The sequence below is a fragment of the Dermacentor albipictus genome, chromosome 2, assembly GCF_038994185.2.
Source record: "Dermacentor albipictus isolate Rhodes 1998 colony chromosome 2, USDA_Dalb.pri_finalv2, whole genome shotgun sequence".
Classification (NCBI taxonomy): domain Eukaryota; kingdom Metazoa; phylum Arthropoda; class Arachnida; order Ixodida; family Ixodidae; genus Dermacentor; species Dermacentor albipictus.
Genome location: NC_091822.1, coordinates 89280496 through 89296582, shown reverse-complemented (window position 1 = coordinate 89296582; position 16087 = coordinate 89280496).

Sequence of the window (16087 nt, the reverse complement as noted above, 5' to 3'; positions counted from 1 at the left end):
TCAATAACTTCCACGTCTTGGAAGTACTCAGTCGTCCTCTCAAGCTGTCGCAGAGGGATAGCCAATTCTCTCGGCATAGTGTGGTAGCGTATTCCGCAGCCTCTTGTGTAAGTAGTGCTATTCGCCTCTTGAGCTTGCGATTTAATCTTTGCCTTTTCCAACGCTTCAGCAGGCTACGCCGGGCTTCCCACATGTGGAGCAAGCGAGCGTCGATGCTTGGAGTGGTGGTGGATGTTTCAAGCATTTTGGTGTGCGCCTTCACATCCTTCTGAAGCGGAGTGATCCAGTCCTTAATTGACTGAAGCTGTTGGCTCTGTTCGTTCGCAGCTCTTTCTTCTCTTATCTCCCGCAGCTTGGTCCAATCCGTGAGGCGAGCCGTGCCTATCCTGGCTTTGTATTCGAGCCCATGGAGAGTGGTGGCTAGCAGCGCGTGGTCGCTGCCTAGGTACTCCTCCAGATTGGTCCAGCAAGCTTGGGGGATATTTCTGGTGAGGGTTAAGTCGGGGTTCGTGTCTCTTTGAACACTTGTGCCGAGCCTCGTGCTATTCTTTGGATCGGTGACGAGTGTGAGATCCATGTCCTCAATAACTTTGTGAAGCATGTTTCCCCTGGGGTTGGTGTACGTATAACCCCAGAGGGGGTGGGCTGCATTGAAGTCGCCCACAATTAGAAGCGGATGGTTGCGTGCTGCGTGCGTGGCTTGCTCCAAAACCAGTTTGAGGACCGATGGCGCGCTTTTCGGCCGACAGTAGACGTTTAGAACAAACATGGGACTCTTCTTCTTTGTTGCCTGTGGGATAATTTCGAGCAGAATGGCAAGCGGGTCGGATTGCTGGAGATGGTGTTGAACGGCCACTAGCTTCTTACTGACCAGGGTGTGAAGGCTGCTGCCTGTATCGGTGCCATAAGTGACGTATCCGGGTAGGCGGACGTGTGTGTTCGTTTCTTGCAGTGCGATGATTTCGGGTGGTCTTGTTGATGTAGCGATGTATTGTATCAGTGATCCATACTTGTTCTTGTAGCCCCGGCAATTCCACTGCCACACCGTGGTTTCGCCTGAGGAGCCCCCGCGCCTACTGCATATATGTTGAGGCGGAGCCATCTTGGTTATCAAGGGGTGGTGATGCGTGCACAAGATGGGGTTCTGGGGAGCCCAGAGAATCTGGCAATTCTGGTAGGGTCTGATGAGCTGTTTTCTTGGGGCGCCGGCTCTGACGAGCTTCCAGTGCTAGTATGCGTTCCTCTAGCCTCATGATGCGTTCCGCCAACTGAGTGTTAGAGTGTTGTTGTTGTGCCGCTGACTGTTGTATAGCTGTGAGTTGTTGCTGCATGGTAGCTTGTAGGGATGTCTGAAGGCTCTGAATAGCTTTTGCTACTACCTCTTCTACCTTCTGGAGAGTGGCATATTGGACGGGTATGACTCCCTGCGGTGCAGTGGGCTGCGCGGTTGCTCGTTGCGGTGTCGGGTTTGAAGTGACTTTTTGAGCTGGCTGTTCTTCCCGTTTCCGCTTCTCCGGGGGTGGGGTTGAAGTGTTTTGTGTATGGGTAGTGCTATTTCTTCCAAGTAATTCATCTTTAAGTGCTACGAATTCTGCGTGTACGCTAGTGATTTCTGATTTGAGTTTTGCGTTTTCTTCAGTGAGACGCCTAATCTGGGCATGTGCCTGTGCCAGCTCTGTGTCAATGGGGGGGGGGGACGAGCTTTGGGAGAAACAACCTGTGCCCAGCTCACCTGCTGCGTGACCTGCGCTGCTCCCTTGCTTCCCCTCCTGCCGCTTGCGGAACGACCACGGCTCGAGGTCCTGCCATGGGATGGCGTCCGTCGTCGCGATGAGGTCCTACGCCTGGAACCGGAACGCGGCCTGGAACTGCTCCTCCCCTGGACAGCTCCGCGTCGTTTCGGGGACCGCGACTTGCGGGATGCTGAGTGCTCGCCACGCGGCCTCGGAGACGAGGAGCCTGCTCTCGGGGTCTGCTGCGGTTTCCGGCGGTTGACGGGCGGCAGGAACCTGTTGGGGCAGGCTTTCGCTGCTGTCGGGTGATCCCCGCCGCACAGAGAGCACCGAGGTTGGCACTCGTGCTGCTCCGTTGCTAGCGAAGTGCCGCACTCTCTGCACTTGGGTGTGGCGGGGGGCCGCGGGCAGACGTCCTCTCTGTGGCCTGTCTCGTTGCAGGTTCGGCAATGTGGCACGGTTCTCTTGTAGAGGTAGCACCGCAGAAGAAGGCCGGAAAATTCGATGTAATATGGCACTGTTTTTCCCAAGAATGTGATCACCATGGTGGTTGTGTTTCCCAGTCTTCTACATGTTAGCGCCTCGTATCCGGGAGATTCAATGCGTTTAAGTAACATTTCGGGCGTGGTGTCGTGATCGATGTTGTGTATTACCCCTTTGCAAGAGTTATCGGGGGAAATTCCGTATGATGCAATATCATATGTTGTTGCATCAATTGTAATTTTTTGCATCTTGCTTAGTGCCGAGGCCGTAGCTTCTGAGGCAGTGCTCAGAACAAGGATGTTTTGGTCTTCGTCGATGCGTACTTTGAATCCGGTGGAGCCGATTTGCAGCTTTGCGGCATTTGTGATGGCGTCCACCAACTTCCCTGGGCTCACCTTGTTGAGCTGCAGGCCGTTCCGTGGACGAACCGCCAACTTGTAATCATCGGCAGGAAGGGGGGGTGTCGGGGCTTGCGCATCGCCGGTCGGCTGTGGCGGAGAACGGGCTTCGGTGGCGTTCGGGAAAGTTGGGGCGTGGTCGAGCGTGTCTGCAGCCGACGGCGACGGGCACGACTGGTAACATTGATCCAAGGCTCATTGTCTTCTTCGTTCTCCCCGGCGGCCGGAAGAAGTCCTTGGGATTCGCGAATTTCCATGTCCTCGTCCTCCGGGGCCCCGGTAGACGATTGGTGGGCTTTGTCGGCGTCGGCATTGAGCAGCGCGTTCGCCATCTGCAGCGGTGCGGCAGCCGAAGCCTTTGCTAGGCCTCGCCACTAGCGAAGTAGGTTTAGCGGGGCGGCCCCGCTTCGAAACTTGATGTGGCCGTAAAAAGCAAAATATAGCACTTACACCCTCAAGTTTGGTGTTGACGTGCTCGGGCTGACTTCAGGCACACGATGATTACGTAGAATCTGGATGCGGAGGTGATTTCGCCGAAAATGTAGCTTCTGTGCGGAGCAGATGTGGAGCCCATCCGACCCGTCGCCACACTTCGTCGTCTTCCCTCGTCATGACTCAGATCAAATGTACGTGCGACTTTCCTTCCACCGTACACTAAAGCAAATTATGCGAAATAGTTTGGAGAAACTCATTTAAAGACCACATGCCCAGGGTTTCAGCAGGCGTAGCACTTGACCGGCCTTGGTAATAAAGGCCTTGAAACCAGCACACGTATGCGGTACAGCGCAAAAAAAAAAGAAAAGCGGCCGTTTGCCGCTAACAGTTCTTGCAAAATGTGCAGGTGCTTAGGATGCAAACGAGGCAATCGCGCAGTATAAAAGGTCTGTTTATAGTCATTAGGTGAAACCGAACATAGGCCTCTCGAAAGCAGAGGAAGCTGAAAGTGCTGAACTCGAGTCATACATGTAATTACCAGTAACAATGCTTCAGTTGAAATGAAACAGAAACAACTAAAGTGCATAGCTATTTAAGGTGGGAACACAACAATCGCAAAGGCGATTGTTGTGTTCGGTCAGTAGGCATTAGGTGAAACTAAGCATTAACGTTTGCACAAGCAGAGGAACTGGAAAGCATGGACGAGTGTTCAGCGGTGACGGTGCTTAAAAAAATTAAATTAAACAATATAACTAAAGTGTATACCTGCATAGGACGAAACGATGGCATTCGTGCAGTATAAAAGGTCTGTTTAGAGGCATTAAACTTAAAAAAAAAAACACTAAGCACTTAAAATCCTTAATATAACATGAACAACAAGCGAGGTCTAGGACTGCTTATTGTGCAGACATGACAATCGCGAAGCGTAAATTCTTGTTTGTAGGCACACAGCGACTTAATGATGACATCATTACAATAGAATCATGAAGACGAAATGACACCAATGGATCGTCGAATGCGATACGATGAAAACGCCTTGACAACGATGCATTCTTGATTTTGAAGTCATGGTAAAACAACAGCGTGACGACGACAGCGCGGCGAGAATGGTGCGGTGATGACTGAGTGACGACGATTGTACAAAGATGGCAGCATGATGACCCGGCCCAGAACCCGAAGGCATCACGCCAATGGTGCGACATCGAATGCACGACGATGATGCTAGGATGACGCGATGAAGAAAATAGCGGACCATGGAATGGAAACAACGGGCTGACTACAAATGTTTAATTATGGCATAGCGACGTCTGTATCACGAAGACCGCACGACGGTGAAGCCGTGACGTCCGCGCCATGACGAGAGCTGGTAGTGGAAGCTGCAGTGACGACGATGGCACGATTGTAATGGCGTTCCGATGACATTATGACAACAAATGCATGACGTCTATATGACACCGAGGTCGTGATGACGTCGGCGTGACGAGAGGCTCATGACACAGCTGTAGTGACGACGATGTAGTGACTGCGATGGCATCGCGGCCATAAGGAATACCTTGCGTCGCAAGCAATTAGGCAATTTAGATCACTGAATCGGCGTAGAAGGCATTTGGCGTTGGCATGACGAGACTCAGACGACTAAGCTGAAATTACGGCGATGGAATGACCACGATGGTGCACTACCCCGATCACTTACCTTGTCGCTCAAGCTGCTAGCGAACTTGGCCCACTGAGGTAGGTGTAAGAGAATAGATAGGATAGATAGATAGATAGATAGATAGATAGATAGATAGATAGATAGATAGATAGATAGATAGATAGATAGATAGATAGATAGATAGATAGATAGATAGATAGATAGATAGATAGATAGATAGATAGATAGATAGATAGATAGATAGATAGATAGATAGATAGATAGATAGATAGATAGATAGATAGATTTATTTATTTATTTAGGAATACTGTAGCCCTCACTTGAGAGCCCTTACAGGAGAGGAAAAGAATAAAAATTTACATTTCAACATTGACAATACAACGTTATACGTCATTGTCAAACACAAATTACAGGCAGGATGAACAAATATACACAGAATAACAATAAGCATGATCAAGTCTCAATTATCCCGGTGCCTGTAATAATTCTAATAGACTACAAAATTCGTTAACATTTTTTGCTGTTACATTTTGTGATAGATAGATAGATAGATTCACAATGCCTGAAGAAGGCAAATAGTACTGATCGCATGAAAACTACGCTTGCTGCATGTCATTCAGTGTTAGTGGAAAACACATAGGTAGGAACTTCGCACTCAAGACCAAACTCAGCGAAACATTTCTTTTTCCGGTATGTTGCTTGTAGCCAACACTCGTCCATAGAGGATTCGCCATATAACCCAGAAACAACTTGGGCTTCTTAGTATATTCTAGGTTATATGTAACAATCACTCTTTGTTATTGCAAATGCATGCTCACAGCGCGATCAGAACGGCCTCCTCTCTCCCCCCTCTGAGTAAACGCTTCGGTCTAATAAAATTTCACGTCTGACAGCTCACGCAGGTTACGCCGATGTTAAGTAAATTCTCGAAAATGCAAATCGACGGCATGCGTAGATGGTGTGGCGCAGCTCCTCCTACGCATTGTAGACTGCATTTTATGAACAGAATGAAACGCGACACATTTCTTCGTCTTTCTTCGTGTACTATGCGAAAACGTGTTTGTGGCTAACAAGCCCCGATGTATAGCTGGGTCGATTATTAATTATGCGCCGACCAATTTTTTTTTCTTCTTGATAATCAGAATGTAAGTTCACATGCTGTTTTATTGAACCTCCCCTAGGCAACCAGGTGCGAACCATGCCACAGATATTTCGCAGGTGACTTTAAGGGTAGCTTCACGGGGCTTCATGTTATTTCAGTCAAAATTATTGTACACAGTACTGCCACACTCCATTGCGCAATTCTTCTTTATGTGTGTTTGTTGTGTCTAATACGTGTATGTTCGAGTTGTTGCACATTTGCTTGCCACACAGACGCTTTCAGTAATGTGTATTAAGCAAAATAAACAAGTGGAAATTGGACGCAAAAGAAGTATTTATTTATCTAGGAATTTTCCACTGCGGCAGGAAGCAACGTGGCCCTAACATGAGGATTTACCCATGGTGAACTTCTAAGCTGTTTTCTGGCAAAGAGAGAGAGAGACAAAGAGGAGGAAAGACAGGGAGGTTAGCCAGTGTAATACCGGCTGGCTACCCTGTGCTGGAGAAATGGGTAAAGGGAATAAAAGGAGAAAGAAGAAGAGGAGAAAAAAAAACAAGGAAATTCACGCAATAACGCGATAATACGCGATACAACACTCAAAGGCTATCGCACAATTCGCATGTCCTTAAAAACTTCAGCAAAGCCCTTAAGGCCTTGAGTGCCGAAGCCCCTCTGGACCAGTGTCCTAGAGCTTTCTCCTCTGTAAAGGGGCGATTGTCCAGTTTTTCGAGCGCGGTTACGAACACTTTTCTTGGCACTTTGCAGCTGGGACAGTCACAAAGGAGGTGCTCAATCGTCTTCTCGCAGCCGCAGGTGCCGCAAGTAGGGCTGTCGGCCATTCCGGTGCGGAATGAATAGGAGTTCGTCCATGCCACGCCAAGCCACAGGCGGCACAGAAGTGTTGCTTCCACTCGTGGTAACCCTGGTGGTAGGCGGAGTTGCAGACATGGATCCAATCTGTGGAGACGTTCGTTCGCGAACTCATTGGTGTTCCGCAGATTCTGTGTAAGCTCGCGGGCGAGGGAGCGAAGACTTGTGGCTGCGTCTGTTCGTGACAGTGGTAGTGGTACAACGTGGGCACCAACGTGGGCCCATCAGGCAGCACCATCCGCATGATGATTGCCCGAAATTCCGCAGTGACCCGGTATCCACTGGTAGATCACGTTGTGCCCCTTGTTGATTGCGTGTTGGTGGAGTAGTCGTATGTCTGCCACTAGTTGCATATTTGGTCCGTGGTTGAAAGGGGACCTCAGACACTGGAGAGCTGCCTTCGAGTCACATAAGAGGGACCATGACTGTGACGATTTGTGACAAATGAACTCTAAAGCAGTACGGATAGCTGTGAGTTCTGCAGCCGTCGATGATGTTACGGGAGACATCTTGAACTTGAGGGTGACAGACTCTGCGGGAATTACCACTGCTCCAGCTGAACTATTAGAGCAGACAGAACCATCCGTGTAAACGTGGATGCTTTCTTTGTCTTTGTCATGTAGGAAGGAAAGCACGGTTTGTTTGAGAGCGAAAGATGACATCTCCGTTTTCTTTTTGATACCGGGAATATTGACACGTGTACTTATATTTATCGGGCGACCACGTTTCGCCGCCGAACAAATCTTATCGCACAGCGCGGGACGCGCTTGCATGTATCCGAAGTTTCTGGAAAGTTATCGATGCTTCTATGCGTAGTCTGTTGTCGCCGAACCTTGTGTTATCTGATTTATTCGCCTGACGCGAATGGTGTAGAAATTTGTGGAAGGCACGCGGGTCCGAACGATTAGTCTGGAACATTCGACGACTGCTCTATAAAAGCCGACGCGCTTGACCCGCAGATCAGATTTTCGACGATCGCCGACTGTGTTCGCCGCTATCGTTGTGCTTTAAGTGTACCCTGTTTTGTGGGCACAGGTTCGCCCAATAAAAGCTAGTTTGTCTTTCACAGTACTGCTACTGTGTTCTTTAACGTCACTACCACGTGACATCTGGTGGAGGTGCTTTTGGTCCATGTACCGCACGCCCCCGACAAGCCGTGATCCAAGCCCGGACCGTAAAGAGAGCACCAACGTAGTCACGGACCATCGAGTAAGCCGTCGTCTACAACAGCTGCCCCCGGAGCACGGACTTCTGCCTGAGAAGACCAAGAAGATTGTGGCCAAGACAACCACAATGGCTGCCCCAGTCTCACCCATCGTACTTCAACGACCCAGAGAGCCCCCTACCTTCCGTGGAGCTACGTCGGAGGATCCTGAAACCTGGCTCGAAACCTTCGAAAGGATCTCGACCTTCAATAGCTGGACCTCTGAAGATAAGCTCCGACACGTGTACTTCTCCTTGGAAGATGCCGCGAGGACTTGGTTCGAGAACCGGGAGTCCACCCTAGCAACATGGGACCTGTTCCGCAGTAACTTCCTGAGGACGTTCACGAGCGTTGTCCGAAAAGAAAGGGCCGAAGTTCTGCTGGAAACCCGAGGCCAACTACCTAATGAGACCATCGCTATCTTTACAGAAGAGATGACCCGTCTTTTCCGGCACGCCGACCCGGAAATGTCCGAAGAGAAAAAAGTGCGTTTCCTGATGCGAGGCGTAAAGCAAGAACTTTTCGCCGGACTAATCCGAAACCCACCGAAGACCGTAGCCGAGTTCGTGACAGAGGCTACGACGATTGAGAAAACGTTAGAAATGCGCACTAGGCAATATAACCGCCAAGTGCTCACGCCTCAGTGCGCCGTCCAAGCGCTGGGCTCCGTTGATCTCCAAGAGACCATAAGGGCCATTGTGCGCGAAGAACTCCGCAAGGTCTTGAATTCGTCGCAGCCTCAAGTAGCCTCGATTGCTGACATCGTGAAAGATGAGGTTCAGCGATCACTGGGAGCTCCTGAGGTGCAACCTGAATTACCGCAGCCCCAGCCAGAAGCGATGACCTACGCCGCCGTCGCACGCCGTCAAGGGCCCCCGCCGCGACCGCGCCAGGGCCCTGTCACGCCACAGTTCCGTCGTCCGCCGCCGCCGCCGCCGCCAGCACGACCACCCGTCGCCCAGCGCACCTACGCGAGGAAGACGAACATTTGGCGCACCCCCGACCACCGCCCGCTCTGCTACTACTGCGGCGAAGCCGGCCACGTCTACCGACGATGCCCATACCGGGAGATGGGACTGCGAGGTTTCGCCGTCAACGCTCCGCGCCCGCAGCAAGGTGAACGCCCTCGCGATATCGCCGACTACCTCGCCGCCACTCAGTGGAACCCTCGACGACCATCCCGTTCGCCGTCACCAGGCCGCTACCTGTCACCGCAGCGCCGACCATACAGCGGCCCAGCCCGGGGCCGCTCTGCGAGCCCATATCCGGAAAACTAAAAGCAGCAACCGATGGAGGTGCGGTTGCTGTTCGTCGAACTGACGAAGATCCTCCGCCGACGACGAAAACGACGAAGAAACTATCTCGACGACCTAATGAAGACACGCCGCAGTCCCGACGAAGTCAGCAAACCAAGTCTACACCGACGAAAGACGACTTGACGACGCGACGTTCCAGTTTCAGTTCAACACGACGCAGCCGTGATCCGACGCCAAGACCTAACTGCAACGCCAGACAAAGAACCACCGACCTCGACGTGCTTCTCGACGGCCACGCAGTTACCGCCTTAGTGGACACCGGTGCTGATTACTCCGTCATGAGTGGACACATCGCCGCCCAGTTGAAGAAGGTTAAGACTGCATGGGAAGGCCCTCAAATTCGGACCGCTGGAGGACACCTGATTACGCCGACTGGACTCTGCACGGCAAGAATTACCGTTCATGACCGGACTTACCCTGCCACCTTCGTTATCCTCCAGCAGTGTTCACGCGACGTCATTCTCGGCATGGACTTCCTAAACCAACATGGCGCAGTCATCGACTTGAAGTCGAAGTCGATAACCCTGTCTGAAGATCAAGCGATACCACCGGAGAGCCCTCGTAGTCACCACGCCTTGAGTGTGCTCGAAGATCAAGTGAGCATCCCGCCTCGCTCCAGCATTGTTATTTCGGTCGGCACCGAAATACCCGCTGACGTAGAAGGTGTCATCGAAGGCGACCAACGTCTACTGCTAGACCGAGAAATTTGCGTCGCAAGAGGGATCGCTCGACTCCACGGAGGGAAAACTGAAGTGATGCTAACCAACTTCAGCCAAGAGTTCAAGCACATCACCAAGGGCATGACAATCGCGTACATCGAGGAAATTGTGGAAACGAGCAATGCCTTAGTCCTCACAGATTCTGCCGCATCTACCCCGCCGACCATAGTCCCCGAACCAGACTTCGACGTAAATCCAAGTCTCCCCATAAGCAAGCAGCAAGAGCTCAGAAGTCTTCTCCGACGATACAAGGACTGCTTTTCGACTTCATCAAAGATTCGACAAACACCAGTTGCAAAGCATCGCATAATAACCGAAGAGTGCGCTCAACCACTCCGCCAGAGCCCTTACCGAGTTTCGACGCGAGAACGCGAAGCTATTAGGCAACAAGTCGACGAAATGCTCCGCGACGACATCATCCAGCCGTCGAAAAGCCCTTGGGCATCCCCTGTGGTCCTGGTAAAGAAAAAGGACGGAACCCTGCGTTTCTGCGTCGATTACCGTCGTCTGAACAAGATTACGAAGAAGGACGTATACCCCCTCCCACGAATAGACGACGCATTGGATCGGCTCTGCAACGCTAAATACTTCTCTTCGATGGATCTCAAGTCTGGCTACTGGCAAATAGAAGTCGACGAAAGGGATCGCGAAAAGACCGCCTTCATCACCCCAGACGGCCTCTACGAGTTCAAGGTTATGCCATTCGGACTGTGCTCGGCGCCTGCAACGTTCCAGCGCGTCATGGACACGGTTTTAGCAGGATTGAAGTGGCAGACCTGTCTCGTTTACTTGGATGACGTCGTCGTCTTCGCCGGAAATTTTGACGATCACCTTAGGCGGCTTGCAACAGTACTAGAGGCCATCAAATCATCAGGGCTAACTCTGAAGCCAGAAAAGTGCCGCTTCGCTTACGACGAGCTTCTGTTCCTAGGCCACGTCATCAGCAAATCCGGAGTACGCCCCGACCCGCAGAAAACAGCTGCCATCGCAAAGTTCCCGCAGCCCATTGACAAGAAGGCAGTGCGTAGATTCCTTGGCATGTGTGCCTACTACAGGCGCTTTGTCAAGGACTTTTCACGCATCGCTGAGCCGCTAACGCATCTAACCAAATCTTATGTCGAGTTCAAATGGCAAACGGCGCAGGCCGACGGATTTCAAGAACTCAAACGACGCATGCAGTCGCCGCCGGTACTCGCACATTTCGACGAAGACGCCGATACCGAAATCCACACTGACGCCAGTAGCCTAGGCCTCGGTGCCGTCCTAGTCCAGAAGAAAGACGGGCATGAACGGGTGATATCTTATGCTAGCCGGTCGCTGTCAAAAGCGGAAGGCAATTATTCTACGACTGAAAAGGAATGCCTCGCCATCATTTGGGCTACAGCAAAATTCCGCCCATATCTATATGGCAGGCCATTCAAAGTCGTCAGCGACCATCACGCGTTGTGTTGGCTAGCTAACTTAAAGGACCCTTCAGGACGGCTGGCGAGGTGGAGCCTCAGACTGCAAGAATATGACGTCACGGTGATCTACAAGTCCGGACGAAAGCACTCCGACGCCGACTGCTTATCGCGCGCCCCCATCGATCCCCCGCCGCAAGACGACGAGGACGACGATGCCTTCCTTGGGATAATAAGCGCGGAAGACTTCACTAAACAGCAACGAGCCGACCCAGAGCTAAAAGGTCTCGTCGAGTATTTGGAAGGGAACACCGACGTTGTCCCTAGGGTATTTAAGCGCGCGTTGTCTTCGTTCACGCTACAAAACAACCTGCTCGTGAAGAAGAACTTCTCGCCAGTCCGCGCCAGCTACCTTCTTGTTGTACCGTCAGCGCTGCGTCCAGAAATATTGCACGCCCTACACGACGATCCAACCGCTGGGCACCTCGGATTCTCCCGGACGCTGTCGAGAATACAGGAAAGGTATTACTGGCCGCGTCTGACCACCGACGTCGCCCGTTACGTCAAGACATGCCGAGACTGCCAACGACGCAAGACACCACCGACAAGGCCAGCAGGATTACTACAGCCGATCGAACCTCCTCGCCGACCATTCCAACAGATTGGGATGGATTTGTTGGGGCCGTTTCCGATATCAACATCCGGGAATAAGTGGATCGTCGTTGCGACGGACTATCTCACCCGTTTTGCTGAAACTAAAGCTCTACCAAAAGGCAGCGCAGCCGAAGTGGCGAAATTTTTCGTCGAGAACATCCTGCTGCGACATGGTGCCCCAGAAGTCCTCATCACAGACAGAGGAACGGCTTTTACAGCAGAGCTCACCCAAGCCATTCTGCAGTACAGCCAGACAAGCCACAGGAGGACAACTGCCTACCATCCGCAGACGAATGGTCTCACAGAGCGCCTGAACAAGACCCTCGCCGATATGCTAGCAATGTACGTCGACGTCGAACATAAGACGTAGGACGCGGTCCTGCCGTACGTAACCTTTGCGTACAACATGGCGGTGCAAGAAACAACACAGATCACGCCGTTTAAGCTGGTTTACGGCAGGAACCCGACGACGACGCTTGACGCCATGCTGCCCCACGTAACTGACGAAGAGAATGTTGACGTTGCTAGCTATCTCCAGCGTGCCGAGGAAGCCCGACAGCTCGCCCGCCTGCGAATCAAGAGCCAGCAGAGGACCGACAGTCGACACTACAACCTCCGACGACGCTTCGTCGAGTACCAACCTGGCGACCGTGTTTGGGTCTGGACCCCGATACGCCGACGAGGACTCAGTGAGAATCTACTCCGACGCTATTTCGGACCGTACAAGATCATCCGACGTATGGGCGCACTGGACTATGAGGTCGTGCCAGATGGCATTTCGCTGTCACAGCGGCGCCGCTCACGACCTGAAATTGTCCACGTTGTGCGACTCAAGCCGTACCACCAGCGTTGACGAACTTTGGGACTTCGCGTAACTTTCTTTTGGACTTTGTTTCTTTTCGTTGTTTTGTTACTTACGTTTAATAAGTGTCCTTTTGTGTTTCGCTCTTATTGTAGCATCGGGACGATGCTTTTTAAGAGGGGGGTATTGACACGTGTACTTATATTTATCGGGCGACCACGTTTCGCCGCCGAACAAATCTTATCGCACAGCGCGGGACGCGCTTGCATGTATCCGAAGTTTCTGGAAAGTTATCGATGCTTCTATGCGTAGTCTGTTGTCGCCGAACCTTGTGTTATCTGATTTATTCGCCTGACGCGACTGGTGTAGAAATTTGTGGAAGGCACGCGGGTCCGAACGATTAGTCTGGAACATTCGACGACTGCTCTATAAAAGCCGACGCGCTTGACCCGCAGATCAGATTTTCGACGATCGCCGACTGTGTTCGCCGCTATCGTTGTGCTTTAAGTGTACCCTGTTTTGTGGGCACAGGTTCGCCCAATAAAAGCTAGTTTGTCTTTCACAGTACTGCTACTGTGTTCTTTAACGTCACTACCACGTGACAATATCAAGAAGAGGCTGGAGTGGATGGAGGCACCACAGCGGTAGAGATGGTCGTGCTGCAGGCGTGAAGTTTGATGGTAAAGTTCCGTGGTTGGCGGCAATAATCGTGCTAAACGCTGAACGAGGTCGAGCGGCAGGAAGGGAGGCGAGATGATGCGATAGAAGTCGCGCAAAGTGCCTGATATGCATCCTTAAAGCGTCGACTTGAAGATACGTATGGATGGGGTGGCCATGCGCGATGGCTATTGTTGCTGCCGTGGATGCACATCTGGGAAGTCCAAGGCAAATTCGTAGAGCTTGAGCTTGTACAAACTGGAGCGCACGGAGGTTGGTCTTACTGGTCCCACCCAGTACAGGTAAGCTATGGGGCTGGAAACTGAGGAACAGTGCATTATAGAGTTGGAGCATTGCACTCACAGACGCACCCCACGACTTTCCTGCAAGAAATCTGAGCACGTGGGTTCTCATGAGTAATTTCCTTTTTAGGTACGAGACATGAGGACTCCAGGAGAGGTCTCGATCTATTATCACTCCTAGAAAGCGGTGCGTCTTCTCATAGGCATTCGGATGTCCATTAATTTTGACAACGTATGGTTTCATTGCTTTGCGCGTGAAAGCGACCATAGAGCACTTCTCGGAGGACACCTCCAGGCCTCGCGCTCGAAGATAACCTGATGTTAGTGTGGCCGCTTTTTGAAGTCTGGTGCGCACCTGGCGACGCGTCGCTCCTGATGACCAAATGCATATATCGTCTGCATAGATCGACACATGAACGGATTGCGGAAGGATGTGAACCAGGTCGATGAGCACGAGGTTATATAAAGTGGGGCTCAAGACTCCGCCTTGTGGTTGGTATGCCACGGCAGGTGTTGTGTTGTGATGACGCATCATCCTCTGTTTGCACAAATAATGACCTGTCCTTGAAGAAGCTGAGTATCCACCAAAAAACAAGGCCGCCTAGGCCGACATTGCCCAAAGCGTCTAGGATGGCTCGATGGGTTACGTTATCATAAGCGCCTTTAACATCCAGGAACATTGCCGCTGACAGCCTCCTTAGGCTTTTTTCGTGCTGAACAGACGAGACAAGGTTGATGACGTTGTCTACAGAAGAGCGTCCGCGTCGAAATCCTGCCATAGCGTCAGGGTATAACCGGTAGTGTTCTAGATACCACTCTAGCCGCGTCAGAGCCATCCTCTCCATCACCTTTCCAAGACAACTGGCCAGAGCAATGGGACGATAAGACACCACGTCTAGGGGTGATTGACCTGGTTTGAGCAGGGGCACAAGGCGGCTGGACTTCCATGCAGCAGGAACCCCTCCTGCACGCCATGAATTATTGTACACGCCTAGAAGAGCATGCCGGGCTGCTTGACCGAGGTGTCCGAGAGCTGCGTATGTCACCCCGTCAGACCCAGGCGATGAGGAACGTCTGCACGCTGCCAACGCCGCCTGCAATTCCTCGATGGAAAACAGATTGTCTATACGTGAATCCCGCGAGATCGGAACATCACCGGGATCACGTGTAACGAACGATGGCGGCAGACCAGCAACCTTGACACAGAAGTCCTCCGCTACGTCGATCTCTCTGCGGCCTTGGTAGAGAGCCAGACATTTGAAGGGGTGGCGTTGTTGCGGTGAAGTTCGAATACCACGCACCGTTCTCCATATATGTGACAGGGGTTTATGCGGATCAAGGGAATCGCAGAAGGTTTTCCATCTTAGAGACTGCAGGGAGTTGATCCGACGCTGGATCTTCTCCTGTATTCGTCTCACCTCCCTTAGGTCGTAGATGGACTTGGTGCGCCGGTACCTTCGTTCCGCGCGACGGCGGATTGCTCGAAGCCGCTCCAATTCTGCTTAGAAATTAGAAAACTTAGGAATAGGCCTTAAAGCTCTTGTGGCTTTTTGAGCAGCGGTGTTAATTAGCTTTTCGATGTTGGCAGGTAGACAGTCCTGGATCTTCTGGCAATTCTTCTCCATAAGCATGGGCAAAGACGCATTATTACACTAAACAGGAGATTTGATAACTCATCGGTGCTAAGAAAGAGTGGTTTTTATCGTATAAATCATGCAGAGCAGCTCACGGCAGCATGACTTCATGAAGCACATAAAAACTTAAGATAGCCAGAAAAGGGTTTTGGCATTAGAAAAACTTCACGCAGAGCACTGTTGGCTAAACACAGATGTAAAGTTAGGTAGAAGACTTCTCACACTATTAACCCAATCTTAGTAGAAATCAGGTAATTTTCCCTAAATTAGTAGCATCTAAAGAGGAAATAGTCATTTCTTTTGGTACCTCTTTATTAACATGAAATATTGAAGGCAGTACTGCGACTGTATTGTTGCTCTTGTGCTGCTATTTCTTTCTTGGCCATTCGTATAGTGTAGACGTTCCAAACGTTTCATCCCCTAAGCGAGTTGTTGGAAGAGTTATGATTTTAATTATATACGGTGAGTTTTAAACTCCAAAGCTAGCTAGGATGTGTTGCTGTGTCCCACTGAAGTGGGAGGCCCTGGATAATCTGGGCACTTGACATTCATTAACGTGCCCCTAAATTCACGTACGCGAGTGTTTTTATCCCTTTAACCACTACCGAAATGAGGCCACCACTTTTGCGATCGTACCCGCGACCTCTAGCGCAGCAGTGCGAAGTTACAGCTGGTAAGCGACCGGGGAGGATAATTGTTGGGAATGTGAAATGCTGTGAAACCA